This window comes from Ovis canadensis, chromosome 2 (assembly GCF_042477335.2).
Source record: "Ovis canadensis isolate MfBH-ARS-UI-01 breed Bighorn chromosome 2, ARS-UI_OviCan_v2, whole genome shotgun sequence".
NCBI classification, from domain to species: Eukaryota; Metazoa; Chordata; class Mammalia; order Artiodactyla; family Bovidae; genus Ovis; species Ovis canadensis.
In genome coordinates, this window is record NC_091246.1 from 45,766,628 (window position 1) to 45,778,154 (window position 11,527).

The 11,527-nt window shown below is 41.6% G+C and overlaps 1 pseudogene; it reads left to right on the forward strand.

Moving 5' to 3' along the window:
• The first annotated feature begins 9,865 nt into the window (after nucleotides 1-9,865).
• Nucleotides 9,866-10,809, forward strand: LOC138434538 (small ribosomal subunit protein uS5-like; annotated as a pseudogene).
• The last annotated feature ends 718 nt before the right edge of the window (nucleotides 10,810-11,527 follow it).

Consider the following 11,527-nt stretch of genomic DNA (forward strand, 5'->3'; position numbering starts at 1 on the left):
AAGAGTTTTATGGTTTTAGGTCTTCCATTTAATCTATTTTTAATTTATTTTTGTATATTAGAATATGGTTCAGTTTCATTCTTTTGCATATAGTTGTTTAATTTTCCCAACATCAATTTTTGAAGAGAATGTTTTTTCTCATTGTACATTTTTGCCTCATTTATCAGAGAATACTTGACAATATAAGTGTCAGTTTATTTCTCTATATTGTGTTCCACTGATCTATATGTATATATTTTTGGTGCCAGTACTGTACTGTGTTGATTAGTAAATCTTTGTAGTGTAGCTTGAAATCAGGAAACATGGTATTTCCAACTTTGTTCTTCTTTCTTGAGATTGTTTTGGCTATCTGGGGTTTCTTGTAGTTCCATACAAAATTTAGAATTATTTGTTCTAGTTCTTTGAAAAATGATATTGATATTTTGATGGGGATTGCATTGAATCTGTAATTTGCTTTGGGTAGTATGCTTATGTTAACAATGTTAATTCTTCTGGTCCCTGAACACAGTATATCTTTCCATTTATTCTATCTCCAATATCTTTCATCAATATCTTATATTTTGAGCAGTACAGGTTTCTCACCTACTTCATTAAATTTAATCCTAGGTTTTTTAATTTTTTGATGCAATTGTAAATAGAATTGTTTTCTCAGTTTCTCTTTGTAAAATATTGTTACTACTGTATAGAAACTCTATAGATTCCTATATATTAATTCTGTATCTTAGAATCTTACTGAAGTCATGTATTAGTTCTAATACGTTTTTGAGTATTAGAATCTGAGTCTTAGTATTAGAGTATTAGTTTGAATATTAGAGTATCTGAGTCTTTAGAGTCTTCTTTATATAGTAACATCTCATCTGCAAGCAGTGACATTTTACTTCTTCCTTTCAAATTTGGATGACTTAATTTTTCTTATCTGATTGCTTTGGCTGAACTTCTAGTACAATGTTAAATACAAGTGGCAAGAGTGGATATCTTAATCTTGTTCTTGATCTTAGAGAAAATGCTTTCAGCTTCTCAACATTCAGCATGATGTTAGCTGTGGTTTTGTCATTAACAGCCTGTATTATGTTGAGTTATGTTCTCTCTACCTCACTTTTTTAAGAGTTATCATAAAAGAATATTGGACTTTGCCAAAAGCTTTTTCTGCATCTATTGAGATAATCACACAATTTTTATTCTTTGTTTTGTTAATGTGATGTATCATGTTGACTGATTTGCAGATTTGACCACTTCTTGCATCTCTGGAATGAGATGCACTTCATCATGGTATTGTTTTGTTATTTCTTTCACTAAGTTGGGTCCAACAATTTTGTGACCCCATGGACTGTAGCCCAGCAGGCTCCTCTGTGCATAGGATTTCCCAGGAAAGAATACTGGAGCAAGTTGCCATTTCCTTCTCCAAGAGTTGGACCACAAAGAAGACTAAACACTGAAGAATTTATGCTTTTGAATTGTGGTTCTGGAGAAGACTCTTGAGAATCCCTTGGACAGGGAGGAGATCAAACCAGTCAATCCTAAAGGAAATCAACCCTGAATACTCATTGGCAGGACTAATGCTAAAGATTGTTGTGAAGAGCTGACTCATTGGAAAATACCCTGATCCTGGAAAAGATTGGAGGCAAAAGGAGAAGAGAGTGACAGAGAAAGAAATGGTTAGATAGCATCACCGACTCAACGGACATGAATTTGAGCAAACTCCAGGAGATGGTAAAGGACAGCGGAGTGTGGCATGCTACAGTCCATGGGGTCACAAAGAATCAGACATGACTTAGCAACTGGAGAAAAACAACCAGAGCTACCCTCAAAAATATAGCAAAAGAGAAAAGTGGGTTGCATTCCATTTGTGGGTAGCCAAGGCTATGGTTTTTCCACTGTCATGTATGGATGTGAGAGTTGGATTATGAAGAAAGCTGAGAGCTGAAGAATTGATGCTTTTGAACTGTGGTGTTGGAAAAGACTCTTGAGAGTCCCTTGGACTGCAAGGAGATCCAACCAGTCCATTCTGAAGGAGATCAGCCCTGGGATTTCTTTGGAGGGAATGATGCTAAAGCTGAAACTCCAGTATGCTGGCCACCTCATGCGAAGAGTTAACTCATTGGAAAAGACTCTGATGCTGGGAGGGATTGGGGGCAGGAGGAGAAGGGGACAACAGAGGATGAGATGGCTGAATGGCATCACCGACTTGATGGATGTGAGTCTGGGTGAACTCCAGGAGTTGGTGATGGACAGGGAGGCCTGGCGTGCTGTGATTCTTGGGGTCGCAAAGAGTCGGACACGATTGAGCAACTAAACTGAACTGAACTGAAGACTGCACATAAATATGAGTTGAACTCTATTTGCATCTGGGACCCTATCAAACTGTTTCCAGAGCTCAGGGGAATTGTCTCAGTTCTTTCTTTTGGGTATCTTTGGGGATGTCTCTGAATCTTGGGAAGGTAACATCTTTTGCACCTTCTTTGGGGATGCTTCCTTGGTCCATGAGGTTGTCTAATACTGCCAGGAATACTTACTGACTGTTTTGGCTGAAACTTGTTGTGATATTTTAAAGGATTTTTAAAGTAGCTCTAGGGTCAGAATTTGGCCAGTTTGGAAGGTGATATTCAAGGGCCAATATGAAACTCTATTATCAGACCTTGTCCCCTAAGCTAAACGTACCCACCAGAAAAGAAAAACCTACTGAAGACTTTGTGGAAGAGTTTACTAAACATCCCAAATGCATACAACTCTAAGTCTAGAACATAAAAATGTTTTTATTTCCATCTTGGCTGAAGAAGCAAATTAAGGATAATGTAGTTGGATGATTGTTTCAGCCCATGACCTGACCATTCAGATTGCAACCAATTCTTTGAGACATTTTCTTACAAATTGTATCTTTACAATAACAGAAAATGCAGCTCCAGAAACAATTCAAAGCTCACCTATCATTTTTATCAAGCCTAAAATATCACCTATTTATTTCAAAGAGCTTGTAAATATTATAAAAATTCTGACCTCAGTAGTCAAAATTCCTTTTTGGTGGTATCTGCACTCTTTCCAAGTGCCAGGAACTCTTATCTAGGCCATCACTTTGAAATGCAAACCTCAGGGAGGCAATTCTTAACAGAAAAAAGAAAAGAAAAAAGTGATCATTGGGGATTTAAGTGAATGAACAATCATGTGTTTTCTCCACAAATATTAATAAAAAGCTTTGGCCATCTGAAAAGGTAACCCTGAAATTCATTCCATCTTCAACAAACATGATTTGATCCAACTGTGCCTTTCTAAACCAGTGAGTCTTTCACGATCATACTCATCTTATGCCTAAAGTTTTAAAACAAATCCTATATGATCTCTGCATTTGTCTGTATGTTACATGTGTCTGGATAGAGAGAGAGAGATAGTAAATGTGAGATTTTTTCTACCTCTGTATGGTATTATTAAAATTAATTTGTAAAAGAACATTATTTAATTAGCTTAAAAACAGCAAGCACTTGTTTAAATTAAGTATTTCTAAAGATCTAATAAATACAATAAAAATTAACCCAAATGCTTTTCGAGATCACATGATCTGGGAAAATGTTCAGCATTAAAGTTAGTTTAACTTCTCTAGTTTAATTAAAATAGTTATATCCTCAGGGTGGTCAGCATTTAAAATAATGCAGAAATGCAGTTTTATTCTGCTTGGTTTACTAGTCAAACAAGTTTGTGTTATCTCTGTTAGATGAAATTTGTCAACTAGAACAATAACTTGGTATGATAAAATTTGCATGAGCAATGCAAATATAATTGTTGAGAACAAGTGAATTAAATATATGTAAGTGTAATAAACATTTCTAGGTGAACTTGCAGCAATAATTCTGGTCTAGGGCATGTCTATTTAATTTGTTTCCCCAAATCTTTTTGGTAACTTGAAATCTTAGAGTTTTGCTAAGCTTAATCAAATAACTGATAGCCATTGAATATCTAGATCATTTACAGATAAAATACTGAAACTTTAATTAGTGAACATAGTCTTATACACAGCTTCTTACCACTGAGAAATTTTAGGTATTTGGGTCTATTAGTAAACATGTTTGGTGCCACATTTAAAAATTTATGATGAGGAATAATGTACTTCCAGAAATTATAAAATATATTTATAAGCCTGTCAATATACAGAATTCTAGTATAAAAGACAGTCCACTATTGCTTACCTCCTAGGTAATTCCTTACTAGGAATTAAGGGTTCTAAGGGTTGAGAATTTTAATTAAGAATTTGAAGGGCTAAGAATTTTAATTTTTAAAGCTATGTAATAATAATAAAGATGAAAGGAAACAACTGTGTTTGAAAAGTAGATAAGGAAAATAGAATGATTAATTGTTCTAGAGAAGAAGAGGGGGAAAATAGGAAAAATATTTTAGCAGTTTTGTGGAAAAAGAGGGCTTCCCTGATGGCTCAGAGGGTAAAGTGTCTGCCTGCAATGCAGGAGACCTGGGTTTGATCCCCAGGTCGGGAAGATCCCCTGAAGAAGGAAATGGCAACCAACTCCAGTAACCTTGGGAAGAAATTTTATGCATGATCAAGCTGGCTAAGATTGGGATAAATTTAAGTTAAAAATGAGTTTTAATATCAAAAGTACACTGGTGTAAAATTAGAATTGGCTGTCTCTATGAAAGGACCAAGTTTTATTAGGCTCTTTATCTGCTTTTGGTAACAGATTGTGAAATCTTTTTTTTTACCTTTTAAATAATCTGCCCAGAAAGCAAAGATTTTGTGTTTTATCAACATAATTTCCTGTGTTACAATGTTGTCTTAATCAGTCCTTTAATAACTTAAGAAAACAGTCTTCTTTTCAATATTAAAAACAGGGAAGTTCTGCTCATAATTTTGTGACCTGTATTTGTTTTAAAATTGTTTCTTTGGTCCAATTATAATTGAGCAGTATTTCATAATGATCTGTGATCCTTTTATTCAAGTGTCCATAACTTTTGATATTTTTTGGTTCAGTTCAGTTCAGTCACTCAGTTGTGTCCGACTCTTTGCGACCCCATGAATTGCAGCATGCCAGGCCTCCCTGTCCATCGCCAATTCCTGGAGTTCACTCAGACTCACGTCCATCAAGTCGGTGATGCCATCCAGCCATCTCATCCTCTGTCATCCCCTTCTCCTCCTGCCCCCAATCCCTCCCAGTATCAGAGTCTTTTCCAATGAGTTAACTCTTCGCATGAGGTGGCCAAAGTACTGGAGTTTCAGCTTTAGCATCATTCCTTCCAAAGAAATCCCAGGGCTGATCTCCTTCAGAATGGACTGGTTGGATCTCCTTGAAGTCCAAGGGACTCTCAAGAGTCTTCTCCAACACCACAGTTCAAAAGCATCAATTCTTCGGTGCTCAGCCTTCTTCACAGTCCAACTCTCACATCCATACATGACCACTGGAAAAACCATAGCCTTGACTAGACAGACCTTTGTTGGCAAAGTAATGTCTCTGCTTTTGAATATGCTATCTAGGTTGCATAACTTTTATTCCAAGGAGTAAGCATCTTTTAATTTCATGGCTGCAATGACCATCTGCAGTGATTTTGGAGCCCCCCCAAAATAAAGTCTGACACTTTCCACTGTTTCCCCATCTATTTCCCATGAAGTGATGGGACCGGATGCCATCATCTTCATTTTCTGAATGTTGAGCTTTAAGCCAACTTTTTCGCTCTCCTCTTTCACTTTCATCAGGAGGCTTTTAGTTCCTCTTCACTTTCTGCCCTAAGGGTGGTGTCATCTGCATATCTGAGGTTATTGATATTTCTCCTGGCAATCTTGATTCCAGCTTGTGCTTCTTCCAGTCCAGCGTTTCTCATGATGTACTCTGCATATAAGTTAAATAAGCAGGGTGACAATATACAGCTTTGACGTACTCCTTTTCCTATTTGGAACCAGTCTGTTGTTCCATGTCCAGTTCTAACTGTTGCTTCCTGACCTGCATACAGATTTCTCGAGAGGCAGGTTAGGTGGTCTGGTATTCCCATTTCTTTCAGAATTTTCCACAGTTTATTGTGATCCACACAGTCAAAGGCTTTGGCATAGTCAGTAAGGCAGAAAGATATGTTTTTCTGGAACTCTCTTGCTTTTTCCATGATCCAGCGGATGTTGGCAATTTGATCTCTGGTTCCTCTGCCTTTTCTATAACCAGCTTGAACATCAGGAAGTACACGGTTCATGTATTGTTGAAGCCTGGCTTACACTTCCTCAAATAAAAATTTTTAATATAAATTTATTTATTTTAACTGGAGGCTAATTAGTTTACAATACTGTATTGCTTTTACCATACATCAGCATGAATCCGCCACGGGTGTACACGTGTTCCCCATCCTGAAACCCCTCTCCCACCTCCCTCCCCATACCATCCTTCTGGGTTCAAATAAAATTTTTAATGAAGTCTTTTTGACCTCTAACTAACTTTGGGATTTTTCCAGAGTGTCCTGAGATATCTCAAAATGTTTGGTCTCTCTCCTTATGAAACAGCAATATTAAAATAATTAGGCTTATTTGACATATTCAATTAAGGGAAGCACTGTCAAATAAGATGTAAAATAAAGCCATCTTTATGTTGTTCTTGTATAGGCATATGTTATTAGGAAAGACCCTGACATTCAGAAAGATTGAAGGCAGGAGGAGAAGGGGATGACAGAGGATGAAATGGTTGGATGGCATCACCGACTCGATGGAAATGAGTCTGAGCAAACTCTGGGAGGTGGTGAAGGACAGGGAAGCCTGGTGTGCTGCAGTCCATGAGGTCTCAAAGAGTCGGACACGACTGAGAGACTGAACAACAACATTATGTGCCAACCACTATTCTCATATCACGGGAGAGAAGATAGACAAGGTGACTACATCAGGGACCTTACATTTTAATTGGGATAGGTAGACAATCAATATAAATGTTAACACAAAATGATTTCTGACAGTGATAAGTACATGAAGACAATATGTTAGGATAACTGGAAGGGACATACTCCAGATAAGAGTAAAAACGACTGAGGCAAGGTAAACAGCAAGTGCAAGACAAGTGCAAAGCAAGACAAGGTAAACAGTAAGTGCAAAGGCCCTGAAGCAAGGGCAAGCTCGGCATGTTCGAGAAAACAGTTTAAGACCAATGTGGCTAGAGAAGAAAAGAGAAGTAGAAAAGTAATGTTAGATGAAGGCCAAGGTTATAACTAAGGAACAGTAAGTTGTCAATTTGGACTGGAGTTGAAGTAACAGACGATCCAGGAAAACTAATTTGGGACTAAAATTAGAAAACCTCAAACACTAAATGGAAGTGGATACACTTCATTCTTTATAAATGCATAAACCAGCTCTACAAGAGAGATGCTCAGGGACACCCCTCAGGTATTTCTCATAAAGTAGGGTGACTTTGAAAATATCAAAAAAGGGACTTGATCCACTTGAGCACTAAGGCAGCAAGCTAAACGGAAGTACAAGACTGTTGGGCACATTTTACAACAGAACATCTGAGCAGGAAGTCATCTGGCTTATCTTCCTCACTGGAAGGAGGAAATAAAGACAGAGAAGGAACCTGAGGACTGGGGCGAGTGAAAGCAGAAAATGTAACTGATGATCATCAGTCCTGGCTCTCCTGCCATCAGAAATCATAATGCATCCCTTTGATGCCAAAGCATTTAATGGCTGTTTCTCACCTCCAGTCTTGCCATGGCAATCACGTGCTGACGCAGAGGTGCTGCAAGGTAAGGAAATGTGCACAACCGAGCCAACGTCTGGAGGGAAGCTGCCCTGGAGAGTCACCCAGATCCACAATAAATTCGCAAAAGAGAGATGCAGACTCTGGTTGTTTTAAGTCACTGAGGTAGTTGGGGTTCTTTGGTTTGGCAGGGTAACCTAACCTGTAATGACTCATACAGAATACAGGCAGAATAGCCCAAGCTGCTATGACTAACATGGTTCCTGTGTCAAAGCTCTGTACATTTTTAGCATGCATGGGTGAGTGTGTGCCCATGGAGGTGTGTGCAGAGTTACATCAGAGTAGTTGTGTGTGCTCACTTCTGGGAGCAAGTGTCTGTCTGGGTATGCTGCCAGGGGGGTTGTGGTGCCCTTACCACACACCTTGACACCTTGGCTGAGCCTAGGCGGACTCTGGGAAGCCCACCAGAGCCCACCCGTCAGGTACCTCCAATGCTGTGTCCATGGCTTACAGAGTTGCAGCCTGGAACCAAAAGGGTCCCTGATCCTCCAGAGTACACTGGAGGGTCTCCTGAGTCACTCATCTGAAAACAAAACAAAAGACACGCACACATATACACAAAACACACACAAAATTTTCCAATCATCTGTATCCATCCTAAAAACTCCATCCAGAAGAGGTGGCTGCAAAGGCCCGTATGATGTCACCCTCACCACCCAAGAGAGAAGGGTGGAGGCAGCAGCGCTCAAGAACCTAGGAATCGGACTCCTTTTCTTCCTTCTCCTCCCCTTCCTCCCCCTCTCTGCACATGCTTCAGTAGTTGACACGCAGTGCTTCCACCGCACCTCATTTCACAATATCAGTGTTTCTCCTGGACTCATTTGCTCCTCACAGTAACCCAGGAGGAAGGCTGGCAGGCATGAGGACCCCATTACATGAGTGAAGGAAATGGCTCAGCCCATAGGCAAAGGTGTCTGCTCACACACCCTCCTCCTGCCAGCCCCATTGTTCTTTCTCACATGCCTCCTTGGACTGACGCTAATTGGCCAAGAGAAATAAATAAATGATAAATTTTCCACTTCTCTGAAAGCAGTTTTGGCTGCCCCCTACACAATGCCAGCAAGATGAGACAAAATCATTCCATCAATAGCTCTGGAGTACTCGGGTACCATTCTAATTAAAGTGAGACTGCCAAGGGCCTTCTGGAAAGGACTAAAAATAAACTGAGGGCGTTCTGTTGGGAAAAGAGTGTTGGAGGGGAGAGGCTGGGCGGCGAGGAGAGGGGTGGAGGGCACAGCAGGGTGTCAGGCCCTACGGAGACAAGGCTGGTGGTGACTTTCAATGAAGGCAACATCTGCCCCCAGCCTCCAGTTCATTCATTTCTTTTCCTTCTCGTCTTCCCTTTGAGTAATGTGCTTTGCCTGCTACTTCAATCTCAGCCTCTGCTCTCCACATTAACATGTATATTGCTTGGTTAAGGGCTATCTGGCCGGTTGGTTCTAAATAACTGGAAAAATGACAGGAAGGTGATGGGAGCAGGATGAATGAGGAGCTCATCAAAAGCTCCTGACCGCCTTTGTCATTTATAAACAAATACCCAAGTGACTTCCACAATTTTATTTTCAACTGCACTCTTCTGAAAAGAGCCAACCAAGCTCTCCTACTTGATATCTCCCTCCCCTAGCCCAGTCCCTTGACTATCTGGCCTGTGTATTCACTCACAGCCATCAGCAGTCCTCTCTCAGGGCCAGGTACTGCCCTGAGAGAGGACAGCCACTGCCCACAGGGAACTCAGAACCTCCAGAGACAGACACTAAAACTGTAAGATGTTTGGTGTGTTAAGTGCCCAGACATGGCATGGGCAAGGCAGGGCAGGCTGCTCTGGGAACAGAAGCAAAAGATGTTCTGATCCAGGAAGGCTTCCTGAAGGAGGTGCCCCTGATTAGTGTGTAGATAGATAAACATTAGTTTGATGTGTTAGTAATCCAAACCCACCAGCCCTTCACCCCAGAGATCATTATATTATGCTGTTTACTTTCCCTTGTAGCATTTCCCACCTATAAATACATACGTGTGTGCTGCGTGCTAAGTCGCTTCAGTCGTATCTGACTTTGTGCAACACTGTGGACTGTAGCCCGCCAAACTCCTCTGTCCATGGAATTCTCCAAGCAAGAATACTGGAGTGGGCTGCTTCTTCGTGAAAAAAACAAATGGTGGATGACGCCGGTGCTGTGGAAGGGCCTGGAAGACCCAGCCCAGGGGCCCTGGGATGGGAGGCCGCGGTGGCTTCTGCAGAGGCTTTGGTAGTGGCAGTGGCGTCCAGGGCCGCGGGTCTCGGCCTGGGATGGGGCCGGGGCAGAAGCCATGGAGCTCGCAGAGGCAAGGCCGAAAACAAGGAGTGGCTCCCCGTTACCAAGCTGGGCCACCTGGTCAAGGACATGAAGATCAAGTCCCTGGAGGAGATCCACCTTTTCTCTCTGCCCATCGAGGAGTCTGGGATTATTGATTTTTTCCTCAAGGATGAGGTTTTGAAGATTATGCCCATGCAAAAGCATACCCTTGCTGGCCAGTGGACCAGGTTCAAGGCATTTGTTGCCACTGGGGATTACAACGGACATGTCAGTCTGGATGTCAAGTGCTATAAGGCAGTAGCCACTGCCATCCATGGGGCCATCATCCTGGCCAAGCTGTCCATAATCCCTGTGAGAAGAGGCTGCTAGGGGAACAAGATTAGCAAGGTGCCTTGCAAGGTGAATGGCTGCTGTGGCTCCGTGCTGGTGCCCCTCATCCCTGCCCCCAGAGGCACTAGCATCTCTCCGCCCCTGTGCCCAAGAAGCTGTTGATGATGTCCAGCATCGACGACTGCTGCACTTCTGCCGGGGGCTGCACAGTTACCCTGGGAAGACAGTGAGAGTCGGACTTTACCCTAGGGGAAAGGCTAGTTACCCTAGGGAGACAGTAACCCTGGGCAACTTCGCCAAGGCCACTTTTGATGCCATTTCCAAGACCTACAGTTATCTCACCCCTGACCTCAGGAAAGAGACGGTGTTCACCAAGTCTCCATATCAGGAATTCACTGGTCATCTTGTAAAGACCCACACCAGAGTCTCCGTGCAGAGGACACAGGCCCCAGCTGTAGCCACCATATAATTTTATAAAGAGAATAATAAAGTGAATGAAACCGGTAAAAAAATAAATACAAAAGAATTCTGGAGTCGATTGCCATGCCCTCCTCCAGGGAATCTTTCTGACCCAGGGATTGAACTGCGTCTCTTAAGTCTCCTGTGTTGGCAGGCAGGTTATTTACCTACTGAACCACCTGGGAAGCCCCATAAACACATACATGTGCAAACAAATACATAAATTCAAAATATGTACATATTTTGATTTTTTGTTCTCTTTCTATGCTGTGTCTCTCACCACTTCACTGTAAATTCCAAGGGACCAAAGACACAGTGTCTCACTAACTGCTCTGACATCAGCATCCTGTACCACATCCACATATAACAGGAGCTCAATATAATTTGCTGAATTAAAGGATAAACTGATGGACATGGGAAAGTGTGGGAGGCAGAGGGACCTGCACTGGAAAAAGCTTGGGGCCACAAGGCAACACAGGGCATTAGGGATTGCATGTTCAGAGCATGCATTATGGCTGGGGTGAGGGTTGAGCTGTTCTAAGGAGTTCAGATTTAAGAGATGGGCAATTTTTCAGCTGTGGAGTGCCATGACTGGGTTTGCCAGTTGGGAAGGCTGCAGAGAAGAAAAGACGATAGGCTGGAAGGCAGAGCAGGGCTGAGAAACCAAGGTGTTAACTGAAATCCGCAAGAGAGATGGCTGAATGCCAGAACCATTCCAGTATGCCCCTTCAC